This window comes from Lactuca serriola, chromosome 7 (genome assembly GCF_051521515.1).
Source record: "Lactuca serriola cultivar US96UC23 chromosome 7, Lser_US96UC23_V15, whole genome shotgun sequence".
Classification (NCBI taxonomy): Eukaryota; Viridiplantae; Streptophyta; class Magnoliopsida; order Asterales; family Asteraceae; genus Lactuca; species Lactuca serriola.
Genome location: NC_136414.1, coordinates 24,578,917 through 24,595,703, shown reverse-complemented (window position 1 = coordinate 24,595,703; position 16,787 = coordinate 24,578,917).

Here is a 16,787-nt window from a genome sequence, read left to right as displayed (position 1 = left end):
AGTGAAAGAGTTTCCTTACCATCATTTTCATGAACCGAAGAGAAACCTTATGACACTTAGATTTAATGGTGTATGTGTTCTTATCCATGTGAATTGTCAAACCCATAGTCACAAGACAAGGATAATGAAAAATCCAAACTCATATGGATTGAACTTGTGCAATCTTAACTTCTTGCCACCTGGCAGCTCAAGGGCATGCCATTGCTTCCAAGTAGTTATGCAAACAATTGAGAACATGTAGAACTCAAATGTATAGCCAACTTAACTAGAACGGGCACAGAAATGTCAGCACGATAGGTTATAAACCTTTACTTGTGTGCTAGCGTTGAAATACAGGTTTTATTCTTGATTACTTCTTGAAACCTTTTTTAGGATCTTTTAGACTCCCACTGTCTCCTTGACCTATACGACTTTCTTGCCAAATATTCAAGAGATAGTGTGGATTATAATCAAGACAGACACTTAACACAATTATCCTTAGTTGGTCTTTGTTTTATCCAAAACATCACAACTTACAAATTTGAAATGTACAAGAGTAGAAAACTTTTACTCTTACATTCGACAAGTGTTTTAAACCTTCTTTAAGACATGTCACTCAAGTTACAATCTTAGAGTATAACTCTATGAATTGTTTTGGAATGAAGTATGAATCATCTTCTTGATTTAACCACTTCAACAATTCATAACTCCTCTTCTTAACTATTAGAATGTACTTAGAGGATGAATTGTGATAAGGTCTCAAAATCATTAAGATGACCTTAAAACATGATACTAAAGTACTCTCCCATCTTTTCAGATTTGAGAGACTTTTATCCTTCTGCCTAATTTGATTCTTCTTATTCGTTTTGTCATACATTGAAAATTTTCCAATGTTTCAGAATTATACTTAAGCTTGTAAGTATAATCATATTTACTAAACCTTAGTATATCATGACGAATAGTCTTATCCATCTTTTGTGGTGGACTTTGACAAGTGCACAAGAAAGTGTATTTGATCCCTTAGTCATTCTCTTGACTCGCACATCCATGTGAACAAGTAGTTAGTCTTAATTTTTCCAATGCTCGAAAGTTCGCATTCATCATACTATACAACATGCATGATTCCAAGTTTTGGTCCAATTGAAACTTGGGTGAGAGAATCTTTCCTTATTTGGTAAATTTAGACACTACCACAAATGAACGAATCAAATTCATATTTCCAATATTGCTATAAACCTACAAACATCAAGTTTTCATGAATGCCATTGTAAGGAGATAAAAATAAAGTAAAACAAACTTTTATTTATTTTAAAATGCGGAAAAAACTTTTTCCTTACAATGTAACTTGAAATGAAAACTATGTTATTACTTGTTTCCTAGCAATCTATCATAACTCCTAAGAGTAGCTCAAGAATCCAACCTTCAATCAAGTGATAGAAATCCATCTTCGCGATCAGATTCAACATACTCTTTCTTTATGTTTCCTTCACTTTTCCTTTGATTCTTAAACATCAACATGTGACCCAGTCACATCTTGTAATAAGAATCTCAGAATAGAAACTTAACCGAGTTAGATAGTGGACCTTACCTGAAATAGAGTCAAACTTAATTGACTTTACTAGCCTTATGATCTTTCAGGTAAAATTGACAGCTTCGCAACCAATTCCCTTTCCTTTTGGCAATAGGACCATATGGACCCTTAGGTAATAGTACATGAGACTATCTCAGACTTAGCCTTTCTTTTTACCATTTGGTCAACCGAGTTGACTAAGGCCGATCCCTTTCCATTGGGGAGAGAATGCTTTTCTGGATTTCTTGTGTCACTATTGTCCCTGTCCATAAAGTTTTGGGAAGTTGATCTCCTAATCAAATTTGCTTTACTAGTACACTAAATCATTTCTGATTTAGCAGCACCAAGCAAATAGATAAGATCATTAAGGGTCTTGTCATAGTCTGTTTCATAGGAGTCCCAAGGAACTCACTATGTGACTTAGAAAGTGATTGGACCACTAACTTTCTTAAGACTTTGACACCCAACTCTCCCGGGTTGTTAGTATGTGACTTCATCTCCAAGATGTGATCACACCTAGACCTTGCCTTACCAATAGGTCTTGAGTGACCTTGAACTTGTGGGTTAGGGAGAATAATTGGAGGAGGTGGAGGAAGTGAAGTTCCAAGATATTTGGGAAGATCATAGATGTCTGAACTAGACATCTTTTGGGAGATATTCAAGATAGTTGATTTAAAGTCCTTAATATAACACCCAATATGAAATATTAAGGCTAGGACCGGACAAACTATTTTATAAAGAAGAGGGATGCTGTAATCCAAGCTATAGAATATTTGAAGGTAGGTGAATGACGATTCACCAATTTCCACCATGAAAAACGAAATAATTTATTAGGTTTTAATTGGATTTGAAAATCCTAGATCTTTTGAGATTCATTGAACTTTTCAATGGCATGTTTCAATCTCGAGTGTGACCTTCAGGTTTTGTGACTGGGATGCCGAGGATCACAAAACAAGGTGTGAAGTAACCATGCAAATTACTTGGCACCCTTAAGTGTTTACTCCTCAATCGATGTGTCAGTTAACCACACACGCTCCATCGATACTATGATAAACATTAAGTTACCCTTTGCCTACCTTGTTAAATACGAGTTAGTGTGCTGGTTAACCACACACGCTCCACTAACCGACTTAAACAAACTGCAAAGTGTAATTTCATGGATTAGCACCTTATTCACATTTTCCTAAGTAACTAAGATTGGGTATTTATAAAAGGTTTAGTTACTTAGTATTTATCATTAATACTTTTAATGAAGGGAGAATTATAGTCCATGTCCTACACGTTCGGATAACGACCCTCCACCGGTCAAGGAAGCGGTGGGTGAGAGTGGACACCCATTAAACTGCCATTTTATAGGCAGTAACCTTATACCCCCCTTATAGACCGACTTTGTGAATGAGGCCTACTAACGGTAAGACTTACTTTACTCTTATACATATATATAAATATTATTAATTATAATATTATAAAGTATAAGGGTTGAATTTTAACTTTTAAAATTCTAAGGTCTAGTTTGGAATTAAAGTATACATGGGGGGTAAATTTACAAATTCCAAAACTTGAGGACAAGTTTTGAAACCTTTCAAAACTCTTGGCTTTTTCATAACTTATGAGTTTAATTAAGGTTTAATGAAAAAAAAAATTCAAGTTCCATAACTTGATGACAAGTTATGGAAGACATTAAATCATTTAATGATGACATTAAAAATAGAGACTCTTTTATTTTCATAACCTATGAGACTTAATGACACTTTAAAAAGAAAAACTCTTGTAGTAAAGTGACTCAAATTTTACAAATAATTAGTTTTTCATAAAATCAAGTAATTATCATAAAATTTGACAAACTTCATGTTTTTTTTTCTTTTTTTTTTTTCCATCAACTTGAAAAAAATACATTTGCATCAAATATAGTAGAAAACAACCCATGGCTCTGATACCACTGTTGGGTTTTGGTATAATACAACATCCTATGGTGCACATACAACCCTAAATACCTTGGATCTATGTTTTCACTAATTATACATGCAAATGGTTTCCAAGGCATTAAACCTATAACTAGCATGCATTTGGATATCTCGTCCATGGTGTGATATCTCGTCCGCCTCATATCTTCATCTGTAGCATACTGAGGGATCAACAAAGCTCACTCCTGGAACTTGGCGGTGATCTCCGCCACAGTCTCCATGGTCTAATGGAGTTCTTGGAACTCTCTCACCATCCTCTGCACCTTAACGGCTGGTGCAAACTCCAAGTCAAATCGTCGAACGAACTCGGCCCATGTCATCTCAGCCACACTAGCTGCTCCCACCTGGCTAGTAACCTCATCCCACCAATCTCAGGCTCTGTCTCTCATCATACACGAAGGAAAGCCCACCTTTGCCGCATCTGGGCAAGAAATCGTGCGTTGGGCATTCTCAAAATCTTCCAACCAGCGTCGGCTAACAATGGGGTTCCTAACCCCGAAAAACTCTAACCAAAACGTAATCCAACTATTCTATCCACATAGTAGGAATTTGTACTAGCATGCAACTCGTAAAGCTCATACACATAAGGCATCCTCCTAGATCCTTAGTCCTAATCTAGCATGTAGTTCTCATAAGCATATCATATCCAAACAAACATGTATGGGTAATTTAGGAGAGCTTACATGAGCTCGGCTGATTGAATGCATCACACCCTTTTCCTCTTTTTCAAAGTTCTTTCTCTTTCTCAAAGTTCTTTTATAAAAATGATTTTCCTTTGAAAAATTTGATACCAAGTCCTCAGTTTGAGTTCATAGACACCCTAGAGTGTGCTTGAATCCCTCAAACCAAAGCTCGGATACCAACTTGTAACGTCCCAATTATACGGTCCGAAAATTTCTTTTCAATTAATTAATAAGAACCATAATAAACAAATCATATCATTCATAAACAAAAGTTGTTATATCAAATCATAGTATCATCTCAAAACATGTTCTTTTATTAGAGTAAAAGCCTCCTAAGCTAAAGCTTCTTGGTGTGTGCAATGCAGTCATCCCGAGCTCCTCCCTTTGCTACCAGAAGTACCTGAAACCAAAACTGAAACCGTAAGCACGAAGCTTAGTGAGCTCCCCAAATTAGCACATACCATACACATAATCACATATTGAGAACATTGGGCCTAGCCCGCTACCTTAGGCCCCACGCGACATCAGATGGATCCAGCATCAGGCCCCCGCCTGGCATCGAGCCTTGCTCGGTATACAAATATATTTCTACTAGGCCTCGCCTGTATCCAGGCCCCACCCGCTATACGCATACGAACAATAACATATAATCATGCTAACACATAACAAGCAATCGCTATACTATAGCTGCTAGTCTCAAGGCCCCGCCTATCTTGGGCCCCGCCCCTACTCTGCTACTAATGAGATATGGAACCTGTCTACACTCAACTAGTGATGTGATATGTAACGACCCAAATTTTACAAGAAAATTTTCATTTTTAATTAATAAAACACATTTTCATAAACCATGAAATCCCAACATAATTGTTTTCAAATCAACATTCATTACAACTTTATTAAATCACCAGAGTGTCCCCACAACATATCAGTAAAAGAGAGATAGAGTGCACGTCGCGCCATCACACCTTGCCCTAGCCCTTGGGCTCAGATGTACTTGATACAAATCCACAAACAGTAAGCTTGAAATCTTAGTGAGTTCCCCAGAGCATAACCACACACAATCACATATAACATAACGTACTAGCTAAATAGCTATACAAATCACATAAGCCATGCATACAACATATAGGGATGTCGTGGGCTCGTCCCTAGGGTCTTACTCCAGGATTCCATGGGCTCCCCACATGGTTTTACACCTAAGTGCCATGGGCTCTTCTATGGTATTTGTTAGGAAAGTCATTCGCTCTCCACATGGTCTTACATCCAAGTGTCATGGGCTCTCCCATGGTCTTCGATAGAAAAGCCATGGGCTCTCCACATGGTCTTACATCCAAGTGGCATGGGCTCTCTCATGGTCTTTGATACCAACTTACCACATATAATACAAGCATACTTCCTAGTGCATACCAACTATCATAACAAATAATGCTATTACATCTAGGACACTACATATTATGAAATGGGTCGGCCTTGGTGCCTTAGACCCATTGGTATGGTGAGGAAACTCACCACTGTCTGCTGAATACAAAATCTGCTTTCCTAACAGTCCGTAACCTCCCGTGCTGAATAATAATATTAATCAATGTTAGGACTTTAATTAATCAAAGGAAACCCAAAACTCCAACCCTTCCATGAGTCCTAATTATCCTTTCCTTGTTAATGGGCCAAAAGTCCATGCCCAAAATTATTAATGGGCCTCTTGGCCTAATAAGGCCCAATCAATAAGTCCATGGCCCATAACAGATGAAATGACTCATAATTCCCAAAATACAACCATGTCCAATAGCCAAATGTGGCCCAATAGCTCAAATGCCCAAAACAGATTCGGGCCCAACTGTGATGCGTACGCTTGGCATACCATCCTGGTACGTGCAGCGTACTGGGGTCTTGGGACTACGCGCAACGTACATGGGGTTACGTCCATATTACTACCGGATTAAGAACTTTCTCCATTAATACTCGGTTCCTTTACGTCCAAAAGCTATATCTAAGTTTGTTAAGACGTCTTAAGGCATAAAGTTTGCAACTTTATGACTTTTCATGCCTCATATGCACCCAACACCTCCATTAAGACCTTTCCAAGGTCTTTAACCCATGCATGAGGCCAAAACTCACATCAAGACTCCATTTTTATGAAACTAAAGGACCAAGGGACCTCAGATCTGCCATTCCCATCTTCTGGAGTTGCTTAACTCACAAATGGAGGTCCAAAATCAACCAAAGGGACAAAAATAGAAAACCCTAGATAGATCTATAGATTTAAGTGGAAAGGTGAAAGATTTTTACCTCCGGAAGCTTTGCAAGATGACCAAGATGTAGATTCTTGAAGCACCGACTCGTCCCAAGCTTGCTTGACCACTTCTTCTTCTTGGGATGAACACTAAAAAGGACCACAATGCACTCTTAAGGCTCAAAAAGCACTCACAAACGCTATTAGGGCTTCCAGAAATGTTTAAATGTGAAGAGAGTTAATGAGAGACACGCTCAAGTGGGTTAAGGATGTTTAAATAGGTCACAAGTTCGAAATTTAGGGTTTACACCCTCGGCACGTACGCCTAGCGTACCTCTGGTACGCCCAACGTACATTTAGCTCCTCTGCGACCAACCATACAGAGTACGCTAAGCGTACTCATAAATACGCCGAACGTACTAAAGGGACTATTTATATAAAAATGTAACTTCTTTGAGGGTTTCAAGTCAAACCTAGATTAGGATATTACATGATATGGGCCCCCGCCCACACTCATCTCCCTACCAGGAACATACAAGTATCACAAAGACAACAAGTATAACTAAACATACACTACTGCCTCGGGTACCACCCTTCATCGAACCGTAGCTCGAAAACATACATATAATCCTTCATCGGGCCTCGCCCAACTTCGGACCGAAATACGGAACATATAAACGGGACCGGGCTAACCCCGAATTCGGATCTAAATATGGTATACACTAACATACATAAACGGCCCAGCATTGGTGCCTTAGACCCGTTCCTACTGGAGAAGACTCACCTCACAAGCTGGCTAAAGAATTCATGAGAATACCCCTTACTGTTAGTTGGCAGATCCCCGAAATGTTGATCTCTCGACTTCCCAAGCTATCAATACCAAAATATCACTTAGTCAAAATCAATAATCCTCAACAGGGTAAAAATACCATTTTACCCCTAGTCCAACTTGGTCTATAACTCAGGCTCAAAATCATAATATATAAAGCCCAACACTAGATGGGCTTCCCAAACCTACTAGTGGCCCACTAATGGCCCAATTTGCTAAATTGGGGCCAATTAAGCCCAACATCTTCTTGGCCCACATTACCTGACTCTTGGTGGCTCATAAAGGCCCAAAGGACCAAAGTCCCCTTGCATGGCCCAAACCGATGCCCAAAATCCATAAGGCCCATATCTAATGAGTACGTTGGGTGTACTCCTATGTACGCTAAGCGTACTAGCCAAATGGTGCATATGCTGGGCGTACCTGCTTGTATGCTCAACGTACTCCCCTGTTAAGTCCTTTTTCCATTAAGTGCTTAATACTCAGATCCAGAAGCTACAAACACAGATCCAAGCCCTTATCAACGTCTTAATCCATAAAGTCACTGACTTGGTGACTTTGCATGCCCCAAACAAGTCCAAACTGCAAAAATGGTGTTCTACTTCCATGAAAGTGGTCTTAACTCATGCATGAACCCATTAAGACCACCAAGATGCCAACTTTCTTCTCAAGGGGGTCATTTAGCACCAAGGGTGGCAGCCCTTAGCCTAGAAATCAAATTTGGACTATAAAGCTTCAACCTTGGACAAAAAATGACTTCAAAACTAAACCACACTAGATCTAAGCACTCTAAGGTAAAGTTTATAGCTTTATACCTCCAAGTGATCTGAAATGGAACCCCAAAATCGGATCTACTGCTTCCCCCTTTGATTCACCACCTTGCTATACACTTCACTTGCTTGGAAATGGCTTCACAATCACAAGAATACTCTCTAATGACCTCCAAAGCTCCAAGAACACTCAAGGGAGGGTTAGGGTTTCGTGGTGGTTGTATCAAGGTAAGAGGGAGGTTGATTCTTGAAGCGTTATGTTCTTTATATAGTGGCATACCCCAAAAATTAGGGTTTAGGAACCCTGAGCGTACGTTGGGCGTACGCCTCTCTGCACCCGCGTCCATTCGCCCTTATACGTTGGGCGCAACCTAACTTACATTGCGCGTACCCGCACGCCTACCACCATGCATGAATGTGTGAAAATATTGTGTGTTGTTGATCTTGAGTTACTTTTGATGGTATCCTCGTTTCACATTTATGCGGCCTGCTTTTGTCTAGATCGTGTTAGGATTTTCCAATCGTGTTAGGGTTTCAGGTCTAGTGGTTAGGGTTTTGTACTTTGGTTAGCTCTTGTCCCGGTTCTTCGATCTGGTGTTCAATCATGTTTCTTAGTTTGTTCTGGTTCAGAGTGGACTATTCGTCCTGGTTGTTCCTTGGATCTGTTATCAGATCTAGGGTTTGGTGGTCATCAACTTGGTAGTATTCTTGTCACAAATGTGACGTCTCAAAAATCACAACAAATTTAAACTTTTCTAAACAACCCATTTAGTAAAAAAAAGTCTTTACAAAACCATTGTTTCCAAAACATTATTTAAAATCAGAGTCTCCCAAGATCCAATCAACATAAAACCAAGGACGTGTACGGTCACGCCTTCGCCTTGCCACAATCCTTTGAAGTACCTGCAACAAAACTAAAATGGTAAGCCAACACATAGTGATTTCCCACAAAGTACCAACACACCGCATAACAAGAAAGCATGCAAATATGAGCACACAACCTAACTGGACTGCCTCACAGGGCCTACAACCTATCTGGACCACTCTACGAGCACCCGGCCTGACTAGATTGCCTTGCTGGGCCTCCAACCTATCCAAACCGCTCTACAGGTTGTCACCTGACTGGACTGCCTCGCAGGAACTACAACCTATCCGGTCTTCCCTAGGTGTCTTTACCTATAACACAAAGCAGGACCACCTCAGCCCAAACCGACATGTCGAAATATGCAACAAACAGACATGAACACAAAACCAGAAAATATAGATAATCATACGGATCTAACGGATCACATCAACATAACAACGTAGGGTAACCAAGATATGATCCAATGGGCCGACCTTAGTGCCTTCGACCCGTAACTATAGTGAGGAAAACTCACCTCACGGTCTGAATGCAATCTGAATAACTCCTAGCTCCGACAACCGGCTCAACCCAAATCCTAAGGGTCAAAACATTTCCATTCTAAATTAATAACATTCCCAAAAATACCATTGATCAAAACTAGTCAAAATCAACAAGTCAACCATGTCAACACAGCCGAATCAACTCAGTCTATTCGACTCAGGATTCGTATGCGAGGTGTACTCTGGAGGTACGCGGGGCATACTAGCTGTCTGAGGCGTCGGTGCCAGATCTGCATACGTGCACCGTACCCTTCAGTACGCCCAACGTATACATCAGTCCCTTACTTAACCCATTAAGTGCTTATTTCTCTGGATTAACATGTCCAATTGCATATCCAAGGCTAAGATACCATCAATAGTCATAAACTTTCCAACTTTATGACTTTGCATGTCCATTAAGTGCTTAATACACAAAATATCAACATCTTAATGCCTTAAGACCTTCTATAGCATGCATGGAGTAAAACTAACCATCAAGACCACATTTTTATGACTTAAGACCCCTCCCCCATAAGTTCTGAAAGGACGAATTATTTGGTCAAGAACATGTCATGCTCAAGAATCACCATATTTGGGACCGAAAGTGCCCTAAAGGAAGAAATGGCTAGATCTATGAGATAGAGTGATCAAGTTAAGAGCTTTTTACCTCCTGGAGGTTGCTAGCAATTGTGGAATCCTAAATCTAAGTTGCTTCCAAGCTTCAAGGTCCTTACACCAACTTCTCCTTCTGCAAGAACAACAAAAGGCACACAAATATGCTCAAAACACTATTCTCACTTAGGGATTACTAGAGGGTTGAGTTCTCAGATGGGGGCTAATGAGAGAATGATAAATGAGGCTGTAATGGTCTTTATATATGGACCAAACCCTAAGAATTAGGGTTTGGAGTTTCTCCATGTACACCCTGCGTACGACGTGTATGCCCAGCGTACTACCCTATTACCCAAAATCACCAAAATGCCACTATGGGCCATTTTGCACTCTTCTTATACTTAGGGACTAAAATGCAATATTTAATCATACATAGGGTTACAATTGGAAATACCTTAACATCGGGATGTTACAACACATTTGAGAGTAAATGTAGTAAACGATTATGTTTAACACTTTATTAAACCTAGCGGCCAAAGTCAATGTCAAGTGTGTGCAAACAAGGTGTTATAATCAATGTTGGCTTTGGCATTTGAATGTTGTTTCTCTTTCAATGGTAAATCTGATATTCAAATTTATTGGAACTTCTTTGCTACTTGTTGTGCTCTTATTTATGGATCTTTGTAAGTTTTGCATGCCCTTTTTTCCTCTTCTTCTTGGTGCTCTTGACTTATCAGCTATCTGTTTGATCACGTTGTTTCATATATGTAAATCAGCTTTCTCTAGCCTTATATGTGCTACTAATAAAGTCTGAATTATAGAAACTATTTGTGAAATCTCGTCCTTAGGTTTTGTACTCCTGATTAGTTTTTTCTCTATGATTGTTTTCCAATCATGACTGGAACACATGGAGAAGCGTCTAATAAGAATGATATTGTTGATTTTGATGATCTGTTATACTTACATCCTTCTGATAATTCTGTTACAACTATTAATAAGTTTCAAACTGCTTGGTACTGATAACTTTAGGGTTTGGAAAAGTTCTATGACCAGAGCCTTAAAGGCTAGAAATAAAAAAGGCTTTCTATATGGAAATGAAATTAAAAATAAAAACGATCATATTAGGTCTCTTAAGTATTACAAAGTCGTTGCTATTGTTTGCTCTTGCATTCTTAACTCATTGTATGAGTCCATTTACGTTGCATGTATGTTCAGGGTTTGCTTTAGATATTTGGAATGAACTCGGTGAAACTTACTACAAGGCTGATGATTCTGTAGTTTTTAATATTCATAGACAAATAAATAATCTTACTCAAGGAATTTTGTATGTGTCTAATTAATACAATAAGCTAGATAGTCTTTGGAAGGAATTTGATGGATTAACTAAATGTCCTGATTGTGTTTGTGAAGCTGCTACCCATACTAAAAATCATTCTAAACTCAGGAAGCGTATGTAGTTTCTTAATGGTCTTGATGAGTCTTATAATTAGGTTAAGAGTCACATACTTATTATGGAACCTTTGTCTGATGTTAAAACTGCCTTTTCTGTTGTGTCTAGAGAAGATTCTAATCAAAAGCATGGTACTATTTTTGTTTTGTCTAATAAGAGTAAAAATTATTTTGCCTTTGTTGGTAAGTTTAATGATAATAAGAAATTTTAGGGTAGAAATCAAAATCTTTTATGTAAAAATTGTTGGATTAAAGGGCATCGCATTGATAAGTGTTACAAGCTCATTGGTTATTCAAAAGACTTTAAACCAAAGTTTGATTTCAATAAGTCTTCATCTGTGTCCGAATATGCTTCCATTGTTGGTGATGGTTTTGATACCTTAGCTGTTTCTTCTAATAAATTTGAATAACATTTTTTGACAAGTGAACAATATTCCAAATTAATGTCTCTTCTTAATGAGAAATGCATATCAGAACATGCATCTGTTAATGCTAATATAAAAGGTATGATGTGTAATAATGTCTTTGTTAAGAATAGAAATTGGGTTGTTGATTCAGGAGTTAGTCAACATATGATTGGTTCCGAATCACAACTCATGGATGTGGTTGATGTTTCCAAGCTTAATATAAGAGTATATCATCCTAATGGTTCTACAACTAAGATTTATAAGTTTGGAAATATTAACCTATATGATTCTATCACTTTATCTGATGTGTTTTTTATTCATAAGTTTCATGTTAATCTTTTATCTGTTCACAAAATTTGTAAAGGAAATAAATGTAAGTTTGTCTTTAATGAAATAATTGTGTCATTCAGGATGCATTGTCCATAGAGATTGGTAAAAAATTTGGAGGTCTCTATTATCTTGAAAATCATTCCTTAGGTGGGAAAAATCTTTTATTAATAATCAAAAATGTTTTATTTCTAAGATAACATGGCATACTAAATTGGGTCATCCTGCCGATAAGGGTTTAAATATTTTGAAATCTACTCTGAATTTTGATAACGAATATATCATGCCAAGTGATGTTTTCCATAAGGGTAAACAGACTATGGAACCTTTTCCTTTAAGTGAACATAAGTCTAAATGTCTTGGATAACTTGTTCATTTAGATGTATGGGGTCCTTATAGAGTTGTTGCCACTGGTAGCCTTAGGTTTTTTCTTACTATAGTTGATGATTTTACAAGAGCTACTTGGGTGTACTTAAATGAAATCTAAGGATAAAGTTTTCACTTGCTTTCATGAATTTGCATTGTTTTTTGGAAAATAAATTTATTGTTAAACATAAAGTTTTTAGATCAGATAATGGAACTGAATTTGTAGGTATCCTTCAAATCCTTTCCTTGGTCTTTTAATATGTCGTTTTTGGTCCTTGATGTTGGATGGATTTAGCCCTAAGAATCCCTAGTGGAAAATTGGTAATTCTTAGGAGCTTGAGTTGTATGTTGGGCGTACATATGGGTACGCTAAGCATACTAGGGCACATACACTGGGCGTACACATATGTAAGCAGGGCGTACGCATGTCTGGGTGAAACCCTAAATTTTAGGGTTTGTGGAGAATTTAAGCACCATTATGGGTCATTTTGACTCACTCTTTTAGCCTCCAAGTCCCTTAGTCGTTTTGAGAGAACCCTAAAACCTATAGTTAGTATCTTGAGCTTATAATGTGATTTTATGTGCCAAAAGGGGAAGATATTGCATCAAAGGAGCCAAGGAAGGAAGCAAACTTGTAGATCTGGGGTTATCATCTTCTTGGGAAGCTTCTAAAGCTATAAAGCTTCTACCTTTATGCTTGGATTGTTTAGGTCTTGTTTTGGTTTCCTTTTGGTATCCTTCTTGTCCCAAGACTCCCAATATTGTGCATGCTTTATTTTGGTCGTGTTGGGCTGTCCTTTCAGACCCTATGATGGATCCTAAGGCATAAAAATGAGGTAACTTGATCTAGTTTGGTCCCTTGTTCTTTGTAGGAGGTCTTAATCGATTAAGACCATGCATTAAGCCCTTTTTGGATGACCAAAGTCTTAAAGTTTAAGACTTTATGGTTCCAGAATACTTTTGAGTCATGGATTTGAAGTTTGAGCTTAGGTGCTTAATACATTAAGCACTTATAAGGATTTTAAGACATGTGAGGGTACGCCCCACGTAATTTATGTATGCCCGATGTACTGAGTCAACCACCCTGATGGTGGTCAATGCGAGGCGAAGTACGCCCAACATACCGAATGGGTACGCCCCACGTATGCCTTCTGTGTGTTTTGGACTTTAGGCTTCGGGTATTGGGCCATCTTTTTGGCTTGATAATTGGGCCCTAATGGACCTTCTGAATAAGTGTGTTTTGGGCTAATTAGAGGAACGGACCTTTAGATGAGGCCCAATAAGGGGATTTGGGCCCAATTTAGAAAATTGAGCCAATCATGAGCCTTGAAGTAAGTTGGGCCTTTTGGATCAAAGTTTTGGACTTGGGCCTTAGCCTAATTAGGGAAAGGGTAAAATGAATATTTACCCTATGTTTGGGCCCTTAGTTAAGAATGGTATCCAAATTGTTAATTGGGTGTTTGTTTGTTGTGATAGTTTAGGATTTTCCCTAAGTCGGTAGTCAGGGATTTCATTGCAGCTTGACATTTGAGAGGTGAGTTCTCCTTACTGTATTTACGGGTCGAAGGCACCAAGGCCGGCCCTTTGGATTGTTATCATGATTATCGTATGAATGAGTTCTATAGTGATTTGTTAGATCTGAATCCTGGTAGATAGGGTGATGCTATTCTTATTGATCTATATGATCTGTGATTAACTATTGATTGATTATATGCTTATGAGTTATGTATATGTCGACATGTGTGTGCGGTCGGGTTGAGGTGATCCTGCTTTGTGCTGAAGGCCAACAGACCCAGGGTGGCCCAGATAGACTGAAGGCCTGCAAGGCGTACCTGTCAGGTCGAAGGCTCGGAGAATGGTCCAGAAAAGCTGAAGGCTCGGTGAGGCGGTCTAGACATGCTGAAGGTTTTGTATGCATGTTGTTGCTGTGATATTTTATGATTATGTTTTGTGGTGGTATTTTGGTGGAAACTCACTAAGCTTTGGGCTTAAATTTTGGATTATGTTTCAGGTACCTCAGAGGATCGCGGGAAGGCGAAGGCGTGATCGTGCACCTCCTCATGTTTTTGGTTTATGATTTTGGTATTTCTCTGATGTGAAACTTATTTTGAAAACAATTTGTAAACAATGATGGTTTTGGGTTTGTTTTAAAAAGTTTAAAATTTTCAGGAATTTTATGAATGTTACAAGTTGGTATCAGAGCCTTAGTTTGAGTGAATTGGAGGAACACTCATGTGAATCCAGTCTCAAACTAATGAAAAGATTTTCAAAATGATTTTCAAATGGTTCTTAAATTACTCAAGGAGGATGCGATGTGTACGATCATCCAGAGCCAGTAAGTAGACCCCAAAATACCATACTGTTATTTGATATTGTGATATGTTAGAACAACATGCTAGTGATAGGCTAGGGATCTTCAGAAATTGCATGATAGAATTGTCTGATTATATGATGTCTGATAGCCTAGGGCCTTCTTTTATGGAATTTACATCATTATTGTAGTTACGTAGTGTATGCATCATGGTTATATATAACTAAGATCTTATAGACTGAGAATGTTTGATTTGGCCTTATTTCCTGTTCTTTTTTGATGAAGGGCTTAGGGTAGGATCAGATATTTGAATGTTTATAGGGTCTAGAGCAATGTATGGCTACACGAGTGTTGTAGGGTTGGTGGAAGTTTCATGGATGAGTTATGCGGGGTTAGTCAGCCAATGATGAAATGTTTAGCCTTCCTCTAGGGAGTGAGGATTGAGTGTTTGACTATGCTTGTAAATATTGTTAGGGCATTGTGATGAACTTTGAGTCAAATACAGATAGGTGTGGAAGGTAGTATGTGTTGGATTAGTGTCTAAGTCCATAACTATTTTGGTATGTACTTGACCCGATGGTGCATGGTCCTTTTGGGTTGCCTTCACCAAAGCAACTTGATAGGATGAATTATGGAGAGAAAGGATTAAATATGATTTATTAATATATTATGAGAATAATATATTAAAGGAGAAATCATATTGTTTAATTAATATTAGTCAAGAATTAATAAGAATTAAGTTTGTGACTAAAAGAGATTAATTAAACTTAAGGGACTAGAATTGTAATTATAAGATAATTGCAATTGGGCCATGGATTGCCTTATATTATAAGGTTGGACGAATTCTATGGGGAAACCCATTAGAAACGTCCAAGGCCTTTAAGGAAAGAAGTCCATGGGTTGCTTAGGGCTTAAGCATCCAAATTAGGGTTTCCTTGTTAGATAACCCTATTAGCCTCACTATTTAAAGAGCCCTTATGCCCCAAAAACGTGGACAAGCTTCCTTCTAGGGTTTCCACATGTTTTGGACAGCCTCCTTCTCTTCTCTTCTTCGTCCTCTTGCTCTTGGTGTTTGTGAACCATTAGAGGAGTGACATTTGTGACTCTAAGCTTTCTAAAGTCATTACAAGAAGGAATTGTGATTGTTATTGCTACATAACAATCAAGGAAATATCTTAAACCCATTCTTATGTTAATATGATTACTTGTATGCTAGAACTAGGGTTTATAGTCTTGGATAACTTGCATGTACAATAGAGAAACCTAGATCCAAGCATTAGGGTTTGTATGAGCACATAGGATGTTCTTATGACTAAAACCCATCAGTGGTATCAGAGCCTTAATTGGTTTCTATTGTATTGACGCATTATGTACCTGAAAATCAAAATCTGGCCTTCTGTTCGACATGACTCGGCGAGTCACTACTTGGACTCGGCGAGTCAGCCCTACTCGGCGAGTTCCAGAGTGTGACTCGACGAGTCGGAGCGTCAGACAGAAGAAACTTCGGATTTTGTTGCTATTTTGCTTAAGGATTATTACCATATTCGTTTTAGACCTATAAATTACGAATTTTATTGTTTCTTAATGAATATCCTTGCCAAAACACAAGATAATTACCAATTGATTAGATAATAACTTCCTTATATGATAAAGATTGGATTATTTGTATTAATTGGGTAACTTATTTTGCAAGAAATTAAAATTAGGTCAAATATAGATAATGATGTAATTAATTGTTTAATTTATATTATTTGTTATTTGATCCTTGTGTTATGAAAAGTTTCAATTTTCCCCTTTAGGTTTTATAGTTTAAATTTGAACTCAAAAGTTTAGTTTTGAAAATTTAAATAGTTGAAACCCTAATGTTTTGAAAAGGTTTCAAAACTTGCCCTCAAGTTTTGGAATTTAAA